Source organism: Cygnus olor, chromosome 2 (assembly GCF_009769625.2).
Source record: "Cygnus olor isolate bCygOlo1 chromosome 2, bCygOlo1.pri.v2, whole genome shotgun sequence".
In the NCBI taxonomy this organism is placed as follows: Eukaryota; Metazoa; Chordata; class Aves; order Anseriformes; family Anatidae; genus Cygnus; species Cygnus olor.
The window spans coordinates 38,656,575-38,669,116 of record NC_049170.1 but is presented as its reverse complement, the minus strand read 5'-3'; the positions used below and the strand labels follow the sequence as shown (position 1 = coordinate 38,669,116).

The window sequence follows — 12,542 nt, the reverse complement described above, 5'->3', positions numbered from 1 at the left end:
CCTCCCCGAGGAGAAGTTACACGCACAAAGCCAGTTCCGAAGGAGCGGTGCCGAGGGGCACGCGGTGCCAGGTGACACCGCAGCCGACACCACCGCGGGGGGCGATGCGCGGCTCCCAAAACCAAGCGGCGCGGCGGGACCCGGCTCCGCTCCCGGTCCCGACGGGCGGCGGCGGGCGAGCGGCGACCCCCGGGGGGCTGCGCGCCCCCAGCCCGGCCGGCCCCGGCCCCGGCCCCGGTGCTGCCTGAACCGCTGGGCGCCGAGGGGCGCACGCCGCCCGACAGGGGCCGGGGGTGCAGGTGTGGAAATAAAGCATCGGGGGCAAGCTGGAGGGAAGGGGAGGGGGCCGGGAAGGCGGGGGCAGAGGGGGGCTGTGTGTGTGTGTGTGTGTGCGTGTGTGTCCCACCTGACTCCCTGCTCGGCGGGGGGGCGGCACACACACACACACACACACACACACACACTCACCCGCCGCTCGGTTCCCCCCCCCCCTCCGCCGCTTCCCATCGCCGCCCCCATCAGGGAGGGAGGCAGCAGGCGGGGACCCCCCCCGGCCTCCCTCGGCCTCGCTGCCCCGACGGCATCGCCGCCCCCTCCCCGGGGGCAGCGCGCACCTCCCCGCCCGGGGGGGCCGTGGGAAGGAGGTGGTGGGGGGGGACCGGGGAGGTGGGGGGGGCCGCAGGCAGACGCCCAGACAGACAGACAGACACGCAGACGCACGGGCAGGGCTGCCCCACGCCGGTACCTTGCTGCCCTGGTGGTTTCCGTCCGGGCTCCTCCTTGCTGAGGCAGCTCGGGAGCGGAGCCGAGCGGGCGGGTGCGCGCGTGTGGCTGTGTGCGTGTGTCCGTGTGTCTGTGCGTGTGGCTGTGTGTCTGTGCCTCCGTGTGTGTGTGCGTGTGTGTGTGTGTGTGTGCGAGAGCGAGCGAGAGCGAGAGCGACTCTCCCCCCTCCCCCTCCCCCTCCTCCTCCTCGCTCTCCTTCCTTTAAACGCCCACTCCTGATGGGTGAAAAGACAACTTGAACTTCAGTGCAATTAACTTCGCCGGCGCCTCGGAAGCCGGAGGTGTCGCCGGCCTCGCCCGCCGCGCTCCCATGAGTGAGTCGCTCCCGCTCCTTCGGCGGCGCTCCACGGGCACGGGGGGAGGGGGGGGGGACGGGGCCGCGCCGGGGGCACCGCCGCGGTGCTCTACGGAGCCCACCCGGCAGAGAGGGCGGGGGGACGGGGCGTGGAGGAGTCCGGGGGTGCGGGCCGGGGGGGGCTCCGTGCGGCGCTTCAGCCTGCGGAGCCTCCCGACGGGCGCCTTCACACACCTGCAGCCGGCGAGCTGCCGGCCGCCCGCCCCGCTCCCCTGCCCGCCGCCCCCGCGGCGAGGCGCAAGGAGCGGGGAGAAGAAAAAAAAAGAAAAAAAAAAAGAAAAAAGAAAAAACCCGAAACTTTGGCAAACTTCTTCCCTGCGCTCCTCGCGGCAGCCCCGACGGCGGGGGAGAGCGGGGCGAAGCGCCGGGTCGGGGGGAGTGGCGGGGGGGGGGCTGGAGGGAACGGGGAGCCCGCAGGGCGCGGAGCTTGCGCGGGGCCGGGCGCCCCCCGAGCCGCGGCTGCGGAGCGCCCCGGATCCCCCGCGGCCACCCGGCGCTGCGGGGAGCGCTGCCAGGGGCTCGTCGCCGTGCTCCGGGATTTTTTCTTTTTTTATTATTATTATATTTTTTTTCCTCCGTCTCCAAAGCCGGCCCCCGAGGTTTTGCGCAAACCGTCGTCCTTTTGTCGCCGGCTCCGCTCGCTGCCCCCGGGAGCGCTCCTGCCAGGCAGGCACCTGCCAGGTCCGGAGTTGCCCCCTGCCTGTCCCCAGGCTTCTGGGACCGCGAGAGAAACTTCGCTAAAATGCAAGTTTGATGAAACACTTCGCACCAGCTCTCCGAAGCTGGAGTGAGCTGAAAATGACGAAAGCTCTCCGCTGCTCGTAGTCAGCCCAAGTGAGTGCAGCGCGACTGGGAAAATAATTCACAAATTCGGATCCAGAGCCTCCAAGGGGCCCGGGCGGGCAGTGCCCTTGCCTTCTGGTCCGTGCTACCTGGGCGTGAATCAGCAGCGGTCCATTATTTCTACTCTCTATTATTTTGGTATAGTGCGTTCATATATTTGTCTGCTGTCTGCTGGCAAACATTAGCATTCAAGCTTACATTTTTGACAAATGTGCAGACAGGAATAGCATGAATAGGCATCTTAAATATTAACAACCTAAGCATCTGTTGTGAAACAAATTTAATATATTTACTCTGTTTTTCTCACATTGTTAGAAAAGGTTACAATAAGTGTAAAATTTCAACTGTAGTTAGCACAAGGAACGCTTGGATATTTCACTATCTCTTCAAGCATTCAGCACAATCGCCAGATAGAAATCTGTCAAATCAGGCGCACTATTCAAAAACAACTTGAGACAGGAGCGAGGAGTGTAAAGACGTGAACGTAGGGTGTTCTCTGCGATTTGTATCTCCTTCTGACTCTGCAGCACTATCTGTAGAATTTGAGAGTGCTCTTCTTGGTCCCGTGTTCCTATATGCTCTCTATGCATTTATACATGCACTCATTTTCTAATTCATTCTCTCTTTGCGATCGTTATTGGTATTACCTTGCTTTTCAGGTCGAAGCAATGGTTTGCACAGAAATGTGTAATAATGTAGAGTAGGTAGCAAAATGAGCAAGCAGAAAATGTAATGTGTTCACTTCCAGGCGTGCATCTAAACAGCTAGCACGCGCACATCATGAGGCGATAGAAGAAAAATTAAAATCATGGGCTAGCGTGCTATGTATGCCCACTCGTGAATACAAAAAGCTAGTGGAAAAGAAACAACTGACCCCAAGGAATTCCTCCGTCCCTGGAATAAAACTGTTCTAAGTAGAACAAGAGCACAGAAAAGTGAAGTCTCCAAAAAGACTGCAGAGTTATTTCAGGAATCAGTGCATTCCTTCCCTTTTTCCCACAAGTTCAAATATGTAATAAATAAGTCCTTTGTATGCAAAAGAGTTTACTGGAACAAAAAATATTTAAATGGAATCCTTTTTGTGCATACACTTTGAAAAACTAGCTGTTTCCTTTTTACATTCTTTGCTGCTAATAGTTTAAATGGAAAAGTGACTCCCAGTTTCTCCTCTCCTGTTATTTTAGCAGCGCGCACCGATCCGAACCTGCTGGCCTGTAAAGCAGACAGAGTCAGTCCGTAACTCGCTGATGGGACGTGCTGCTTTGCCAGACAGAGGAGCGGAGAGGGTCTGCCACAAAAGCCCCAGATCTGTACGAGAGCAGGGCACCTCTTCTGGTGCGCGGCGTAGGCCCCGCGGGTCAGCTGATGAGCACCTGCCTTCTGCTGCTGCGCTTCCCAGGCGAGAGCAGAGCGGCCAGCGCTGCCTGCGGCCCTGCCAGCAGCCCAACGGCACTGACCGCGGCCACCAGTCCCACGGGGACACGGCCACAAAGCCTCCCCACAGTAGGAAAGTCCTGAATGGGCACCGACGCGCCCTACATTGCAGGTTCAGGGTGGACAGAGGCTTAAATGGGTGCAACTGCAGTTTAGAAGATGCTCAGCTGAAGTCTGGTGTTCCTGGAAAATATTAATATTATTATTATTAATAATAATAATAATAATAACACAAATCTTTTAATTGTATCGACTACAATTTTGGAAGTGATGCCACCTTTTTATCGTAACTTATTTTTTCATATAGATATTGTCGGATAAATTCAAAGTCCTTCTTAATGTTTCCAGCTGTGTTTTGGAAAAAAAATCAAGGAGATTACTATATTAATAAGATAGACTGCATCATACAGAAAATTTATATTTAAAGTAGATTTCTGAATTAAAAATGGAGCGAACATGACTTATGAAATGTTTTGGTCACATTTCTAGGAACTACGCTATTTTAACGTAGATACTAGTGAAGCATTTTATTGCCTTCTTGTACATAACTGCCATTGCTCTCTCTAGATATATTTAATATATATCCAATGAAGCCACAAACTTTCCTTCCACAACAGTTTAAACACATCTGGAACATTTTACTTTCTTATAATTTATGTTAATAGATGTAGAGTGTATATACAATCTTCTCAGAAATCATTGCTTTTTCCAAAGGGGAATTTTTTTACTTTCAGTCAGGGAATATATTTATAAGAACAAAATAACTCAAAGTATAGGCAATTCTATATATCATTTTATTTTCTGTTAGATTAGGTTGATTATATAAAGCTTTCATTTAGAGCAATGGGATGATGAAATTACAGAGGAGTGATTGGCTTTTGTTTTTTCAAATGGTTCAAGTCGAGGGCTACAGAAATGAATGTTTTTGGTAAAGTTCTTTGAGTACATAATATTTTTCATAGAATTCTGACAAATTAATTTAATAGAAAAGCCACAAGTCTCTTAGCACAGGAGGCTATATTTTCAGGTAAAATGGGAGTTCTGCTTTTGCCATTATAGGCATCAGGCTTCAGTAATCTGCTCCTCTTGTGGAATGAACACTTTCTACTTAAAGCTATCATGCACCTACTGTTTATTTACGCTGCATTAAACTGACAGCACAGCAATCAGAGGAAAAATATGACTTACTTTCCTGAAGTAAACACCGGTTTATAGGTTGGTGCATGTATTTATATTCCTGCCGCCACTAAATAATGGCTGTCTCCATTTTAATATCTACCTGTGGTGTTATCTAGGGTAGCTGACTCTTCCTCGTTCGAAATGAGGGAAAAAGAAAAGAAGGGCAGGGGAAGAAAAGAAAGTTTCCGTACCATTCCACTCCAAGGGGAACTCTGTAGAAAAGTGAATCAGTATTGCTTTCTGTGGCATGCAGGAGCCAGTTTTAAAGACACAGCATTTAGTTTTGCTTGGTGTATTTGAATTGCATCTCAAACAGGGAAAACAGAATTCCTTAACAGTATTTGTCTATCCAAGTCACTGAAATTGTATATTCAGGCAACGGCAGATTAAGGGCAGAAGCATTTTATTAATAACTGAAAGCACATATGTGTGTGTGATGAAAAATGTTCTGCAAATCTGTCACTATGCAATCAAGTGCATTTTTTAAACTTTAGTTGTCACAAAGTTGCTACCGATTCTAAAAAAAAAAAAAAAAAAAAAAAAAGTAAAACAGTTTGATGGTTAAAGAGTAACTTACAGTTCTTATTGCTTGTTATACTGAAAGTTTGCAACTTTATAAAGTCCATGTCAGAAAACTCCACTGATGTTACTTTTTATCTTGGACTAACGAGTGCAAGTAGCCGTCTCTTCAACTGGAGATAACTGCAGGTATTGTAACTCACAATTTACGGAAAGCACCCCTAATTTTTCCGCCAGAGGGTTCCATTAATAATCTTTACCCATGAAGTGTATTTTTCTCTACCATTCTGTAAATTATAAAATTTAGCATTAAGTTAGTTCATATGCCAGCTCCCATGTGAGTGGTACTAGTACCGCGAACTCTCAACAGTACCTGACCACAATTTGTAACTGTTACTTCAAAAAGGATATGATATAATGGTCCCTTCTAAAATGTAGGTGTTTTCTAACATTTGCCATCCTGTGGCATCTAAGTTTACCACAGTTATCACCGACACTTTATTGCTTAATTGATATCTGTTTGCTGCTTTGCAAATGCTGACTTTCTAATGGTTCCTGCACTGCATGCTCTCAATAAGTATAAATCCAGGTAGAGATTAATTTTACAGGGTTTTGCCAGTTCTGATCTTGTTCACATGCTCTCACCTGGTCCTTGTACCCTATACCAACTGTAATCTACCCTTAATCTGCATAATCTGGTATAGTATAGTAGGAATAGTGTAGCAATAGCCAAATACGGGAGTGGAGCATAGTTACATACCTCAGGCACCGTCTGAATTGTAAATATCTGTTTTTAAACTTGCTGGGCCTGACTTTCCTCTCATGCGCACTTGTGGATCTATGCGGAGGTCCGTAGACCTTTGTTTTGACAGTTCTGGTTTTGACGGGATCAGTGTTAGGTGTTCAGATGGGCTGACGGACACACTAGCTTTTGTTATATAGCATTTATGCCAAAGTCACCTTTTTGCTATTCATTTAGAATGCCAATATACCCTGATCTCAGTTTTTTCAGTGAGTCTGTGGGCATTGGTGTATGCCAGGATTGGCACAGGCTGTGAGAAGGCCTCCTCTCACTGGAGCGTGGGCCTGCTCCTGTCCTTAGGCTGCTGTCAAACAGCATTAGAAATGCTTTTCCACAGCTGTAGGTTCACAGGAGTTAGCTCGAGCCATCTCCTGCTTTTCTGGTATGAACTGCGGGCTGGATGGGCAGAAGAATCTGCTTGTGTGCAGGTGGACCTCAGTCACCTGAACTGCACCTGGGAGCAAAGCTTCAGGATGGGCCACGTCTATCAGCTGTGTTGGCCTTGCATAACTCCCAGCCACTATCTGCTTTATCTCTTTCTCTTGGCACATTATGACATGATATGACCCGAGGAGATGAGGGAGGTGCTTTAAACCTAGAATGCACCTCATCTTCTCAGGATCCTGCTCTGACAGGATTTATTTGGCCAGCAGCAATCATTTGTGCGTTGTTCCACTTGCTGCTCCATATAAGTGGTGATGCACTGGGATCATGTATACCTGGAGGACTGTCTCGTAACCTTTTCCTGTGTCTGGAGTCCAGGTCTTGCTTTCAGTTCTGACACTGACAAGGTGTGTGGTCTTGGTAAAGCACTGACCACAGCACATTTGCAGCCCTTTATGTCATGAGCCTGTGAGTGCCGAAACACTCACAACTTCATATGAAAGAAGAGGAAGCTGCAGCACACAATGTCTCTGTAAATGTGACTTTAATATGCCTCTGGTTTATTTACCCATCTATGGAATTAGCAATATATACATTTCATAGAGCACTGAAATATTAATTCTTTATATTTGTAAGTCGGTCCCAGAATGGAAAACATTTTTACAGCACAAGTACAAAGAATTGCTGCTCTGAACTCCAGCCCACATGCAAAGGTTTGACAAAGGTATTTCCTTTTCAGTAACTTTACTTAGAATATGTCTAGTTGTAATTAAAAACATTTGCAATAAACAGAATAAAAATTCTAAATATGCCCTAAGTATTCCCAATTTTAACGCATCAAATAAAAGACAGAGAGGAGTGGAGAGAGCGTGCGAGACTGTGCATGCATGAAAACTCACAGAGGAACTAAAGGGAAAAAAAAAAAGTAAGGAGAAATTTCAGGGTGAGTTTTACAATGTTTATAATCAAAGATTAAATTAATATTTTTTTTTGTAGAGAGCTGTATTAGAATGACTTTAAATCATTAATGCTTTTCAACATAGGTGGGCTTCCTTGATAAATGTATAAAGTCTTGAGAATAATTAGAGGCATCTTAAAACTTTAAAAATGACAGTTTTAGCTTCTAAGGATTCGTTGTAATATAATAATACTGAATGCTTTTTAGTGTTACTTCTGCACTAGACATTTAATTACAGTCTTTGTGAGACATGTTATCTGTATAGTAACCAGTGCATAAAAAGAATGATATATACTTCTACATACAAGCTCTTGCTTGCCAGCTTTCTTTTTAAGATTATAGATTAAGATCTCCAATCCAGAATGTTCATGTCTGCAATCAAAACAACTTAATTTTAGACAATTTTCAGGAGGAATGGGGCATTCGTTGTAATAGTATTTCTTCTCTCGTTGCTTTTCTTTTTACAGTAATACTTGAACGGTTGTTTAACAGCGGTTTTGGTTTGTTTTTTCTTTTTTTACCTGTGCGAGAGCCGAAAGTCAGCATTTCTTTGCTTGTTCAAAGGATAGATTACAGAACATCAAATGAAAAAGCACGTTTAACTTGAATATTGAGACAGAAGATTCAAAAAAAGTAAGAGTAGTTTGGTAGGGTTTTCACATGTACAGCTTAATGTTTGAAGGAAATTTGGAGCTTGCTTTCCCTGTGTCAGTTATTCAATATTGTCTGATATGCATTGTGGATAATGTAAATCGCTGGAATTCATAACTTGGTCCGTGCATGGCTGTGGAATAGGGAGTTTGTTTGCAAGGAAGATCAGGTACATGAGAGTTTTCCTTCTGCTATACTTGTAGATTCCAGTAATTGTGCAGCATGTGTAGGGTGCTCCTCCACACACTGAGTTGTGCCCGTAGTTCCCATTCTGCACTTTGGTTATTTGCAGGACTGGGCACAATCGGAACTGCATCTAACCCCTTCAGAGCAGAGCTTTCCAATCGACCAGGTGCAGGTCCTCTTTCAGGTTTTGCTTTTTTTGCTTCTTAAGTATGAGTATTGTTCAGGAACACCACAATATTGGAGTAGGACCCCTCATTTCAGTACTCTTTATAAGAAAAGCTCACAGTGAAATCAGTCAACCAAAATCAATCTCTGTCCCCTTGACTGTATTGTATTGGGTTTCTTTTTCTTTCTTTTCTTCTTCATTTGACTTGCTGAATACCATAATCCTTTTGGCCATTCCCGTAGGATTTTGTTATCATCTTTTTAAGATAAAAGATGTAATAATTATGTAATAACATTTTTGGATTTGAAACTTGTGATTCCACTAGTTTATTTGGATTGCATGTCCTATGAGAAACTGAATTCTGCATTACCAATTAAAATGACTATTAGGCTATGCATAGGTGCAGTTATTATTTTCTAAGGATTCCAGAAGAATTTCCTAGATGCCATGCCAGCAAATTAAACTGCTAGAACTTTTTTATTTGTGTGGCACGATGAAAGATATGCCTTAAGACACGTTATACTGTCTGACAAATTGCATTTCTAAACAGTATTTCGTATAGGTTCTGTCTCTTTAAAAATGCAGTCTCCTCTATTTGCCCTATTAATTGTTGATATGTTGCCATCCACGAGACAAAAATTAGAGCTGTAATTAAATAATCATGTGATGCTCCTTAGTGCCAGTGAGAGCAAACTCATTTTTCCAGGCCCTGATGGTCACTGATTATTGTATTACTACTGGCTTGCTTTATTTTTTTTAATGGCTCTATATTGCTGGGTTACCTAACCACTGCCCTTCTTTTCAAAATTAAAGGAATTGAAGAACATTAAGTCACTTAATTGGCCAGTGGTCTACAGGGACACAAAGTAGTCATACCTTCTCTGCTTTTTGGTCACTCAATTGGTTCTACTGGGAGAGCTACATCAGTGGTGTGGTTGTGTGCCATTTAATTTACACTGGTGTTTTGGCTGGGATGGATGCATATAGGGAATGCCAGGAGAATTACAAAAGGAGCAGGGTATTAAAATTCAGAAATGATTAAAATTGAAATAAAAGGATGCTGCTTCTTTGCCAGTACTCTGGCAGTCATAATGACACATAGAGATTAGTTTCCACCTTCATCTTTTCCTTCTTTCTCATTTCCTCTTGTTTATTGTTGACACATTTTCCTTATGTCTCTGCTTCTCAGCGCTTTTTTTCACTGTTACATATTCCTACTTTTTCTCTTTCCTTAAGCATGGAGAAGCTTACTTAACCTTATTATAACAATAACAGAATAGGTTATTAATATTTAATATGCACATGATTAAAATTTCTCTCTTAAACATAGGTCAGCTCTATTATTAACTGACATGTTATTTTTCATTAAAAAATTTTTATTCTGCCCTTACGGTTTCTCAAACACCCTTTACTTTGGTGGTGATTTAACACATAATGTTTAGAAAACTGTGTTAGGCTAGTGAAAAAAAAGAACTTACCAGTCATGGATAATCAATTATGCATGAATTCAGATATAACAGATGGAAACTGGTGAGTTAAAGTTTCTCTTTAGCTTCATGATTTTTTTGTTTTGTTTTTGTGACACCTGTCTCTTATGTATAGATAAACATCTAACATAGCATACTGCTTTTCATGCATCTTTGTGTTTTTTTTTTCTTTTGGGGGGTTGTTTTTTTTTGTTGTTGTTGTTGTTTCTTTTTGTTTCTGTTAGTGTGGCATAAACTCATTTTCCCCTGTTTCTAACTTACTATTTTTAATTTGTTTGTCTGTTGGCATTTCTATACCGCCTTACTTTTCTAGGGCCAAATTATCCTGTGATGATAGCACTTAAACTTCTCATAAACTACACAGTGTCATTTAACCTTAAAATTGTGTCAGCGTGATATTTTAAATTGTATGAGTTCACTTCTGCCTTCAGCTGCTCATGGCCTATAGTATGACGACATGAAAGCAACAGAGTAGACTATGGCTGTGCATATGTATTCATATATGCATATGCACACATTCTTGTGATTCTGATACTTATACAGGCGTTCCCTCCGAAGGCATTAATTAAATTTCTTTCAATCCTTTGACAATGAAACAGATTGCTTTACTGCTTTTTATTAAAAACTTCAGTATGGACTGGGCATACAATTTCTTTTGGTCATGGAAAGATTTTCACAGGCCTAAATCAAGCAAAAGACAATAACCCTTTGCTACGTGCCCACAGCAACAACCAACTGATATTATGTAAAAGAAGAGCTACATATAATTTTTTTTTCTCTCTCTCTCTCTTTTTTTTTTTTCATAGAAAATTCTAAAAGAGCTTGATGCATGTGCTTGGACCTGAGTTGACAGTTTTTTTGTGTAGTTCCTTCCTGGTGGCTTACTGGGGGATTCTTGTATTTGAAAGTGCTGTGTGTTTCAGAAACGCAGGGGTAAGGTGATTTGAACATGCTTTTTCTGTGACTGCAAAAATTTGGAGCATTTCTTCACCTGGCTCCACCCACGTTTGAAGCATTTTTGGATGTGGTGCAGGGAGCTTTTCCATCTATGAAAGAAAAATGATTTGATAGAGAATGCACCCCATATTTTTCATGAATAGAAAAATTCAAAATTTCTTGTGAGCATGTTACCTACATTTTTGAAGGGAAAATTGTACTATGGGAAGGAGTTTGTAATATAGCCTGCCAGGAATGAATGATATTGAAAAGAGTTCCTTAGAAAATGAACATGGACATTTTTGGACAGTGTGAAAATAATTGATTTCACATGTTATTTCGCCTGTCACAGGTGGAGCTCTGCTAGGAACCTTCATGTGCATGCCTCATCTTCGCCACATGCTTCTTCCTCAGCTGTTCTTATATCAGCATCAAATACAAACTTTTCTCCCAAATGTTTATATGCAGTTCGGGAAATATATATGTATATATTTACGCTCGGGCGTTTTGCTCTAGTACTAGAATGAGTATAAACAAACTGGCATGAATATTAACCTCATTTTGCCCTAAAAATGTCATATTCTAGTGGGTTCCCAACTGCTCTTACCCGTGTCAGCCTGTTTCCATTATAGCTGATAGGCAGGAAATCTAGAAATGTAGTTATTTTAGCAAATAAATGCATTAAATACTGGAGCGTGCTTTTGCTACAGTTTTGATTTTTTATTTTTTTTTAAATCGGGACAAATATTTTGAACAAGTTACTTGGAGTAACATTTTGAAGTGACTTGTTTTTGCCTTCTGTTGTTTGCGCTTAAACTAAACATACACTGACACATGTATAGATGACCTTTATCTTAGTGACACTGCATATGATAAACGTTTTTTGTTTTAGCACCCAGATATTAACATGTACCTTGTTCCTTAAAAGAACTGTGAACATTAACAGCTAATTGTTCCTAAAAAGAACTGTGAAAAACTCATTCATTTAATCTTCGTTATTGTGGAATCTTCTGAGTTTGAGATTGGAACAAGTCCTAGAAGAAAAAGTGAATTCGGCCAAAACCACCAACTTTCAATTTGTTTTACACCAAAACCACACATTTTGCATGTATTTTATGTACAATGAATATTGACTCCTGTCAAGTTTGGCCGTAATTAGATGCACAGTTTTACTTAAAAGGTTTTGAACTTTAGAAAAAGTCTAGAAGAACCTGGGCAGAATTCTGAGTTAACAATGAAACTGGAAACAGGACATTTCATGTGGTTTTGGGTTTCATAATGAAAGTTTGACATAGTTCAAGTCATCAATCAGTTCTAACCATTTCCTTAGACTTCAACTCTTCCATATTTTCAATTTTTATCAGTAGATTTTATTTATGCTATCAGGTCAAAGAAAAAGATGATAGTTTGTCCTGGTGGCGAAGTGTTCCAGTGTAACGAATCAGTGCTGTTTGAGCTCACAGAAAGCACCTGAACTCAAGTTAATAATGCTTGAATAGTCCTTCTGCAGCGCTAACCGCAATGGTTCTGATTTTCTACCATACCATGCAGTTTTGCTTGGGCTGTGTGAAATTCATCCTCACTCAGAAGTGTCGGATTAAACTTCTGTATGCCTAAATGCATTTTTTTTTTTTTTTTTTTTTGACTGGGAAAGAAACACAGAGGTTGGAGGTGATGGAAAAGGAGTCAGGAAAGGAAAGAAAAGCTGAATCAGTCAACAACACCGCAAAATGCTTTAGAGATAACTTGGTGTAACATTGCTTTTAACAAGCAAAACTAACTGAAACTCTACTAGTTTATATGTCTGGGGATTGTTCTTTACATAGTGTTAAATTAATAGAGCTTCTGTTCAGGCACAT

General features: G+C 42.9%; 1 protein-coding gene across 3 annotated transcripts in view; it reads left to right on the top strand.

Moving 5' to 3' along the window:
* The first annotated feature begins 676 nt into the window (after positions 1–676).
* The window catches only part of SATB1 (SATB homeobox 1), a 93,398-nt gene continuing 81,532 nt past the window's right edge, over positions 677–12,542 (top strand). For 2 of the 3 annotated variants that reach the window (XM_040547328.1, XM_040547327.1), the window contains exon 1: positions 678–1,097. The gene's annotated coding sequence lies outside the window, so the exon portion shown is untranslated. Of the gene's footprint in view, positions 1,098–12,542 lie in introns of all 3 variants that reach the window. The other variant, XM_040547322.1, reaches the window with a different exon arrangement.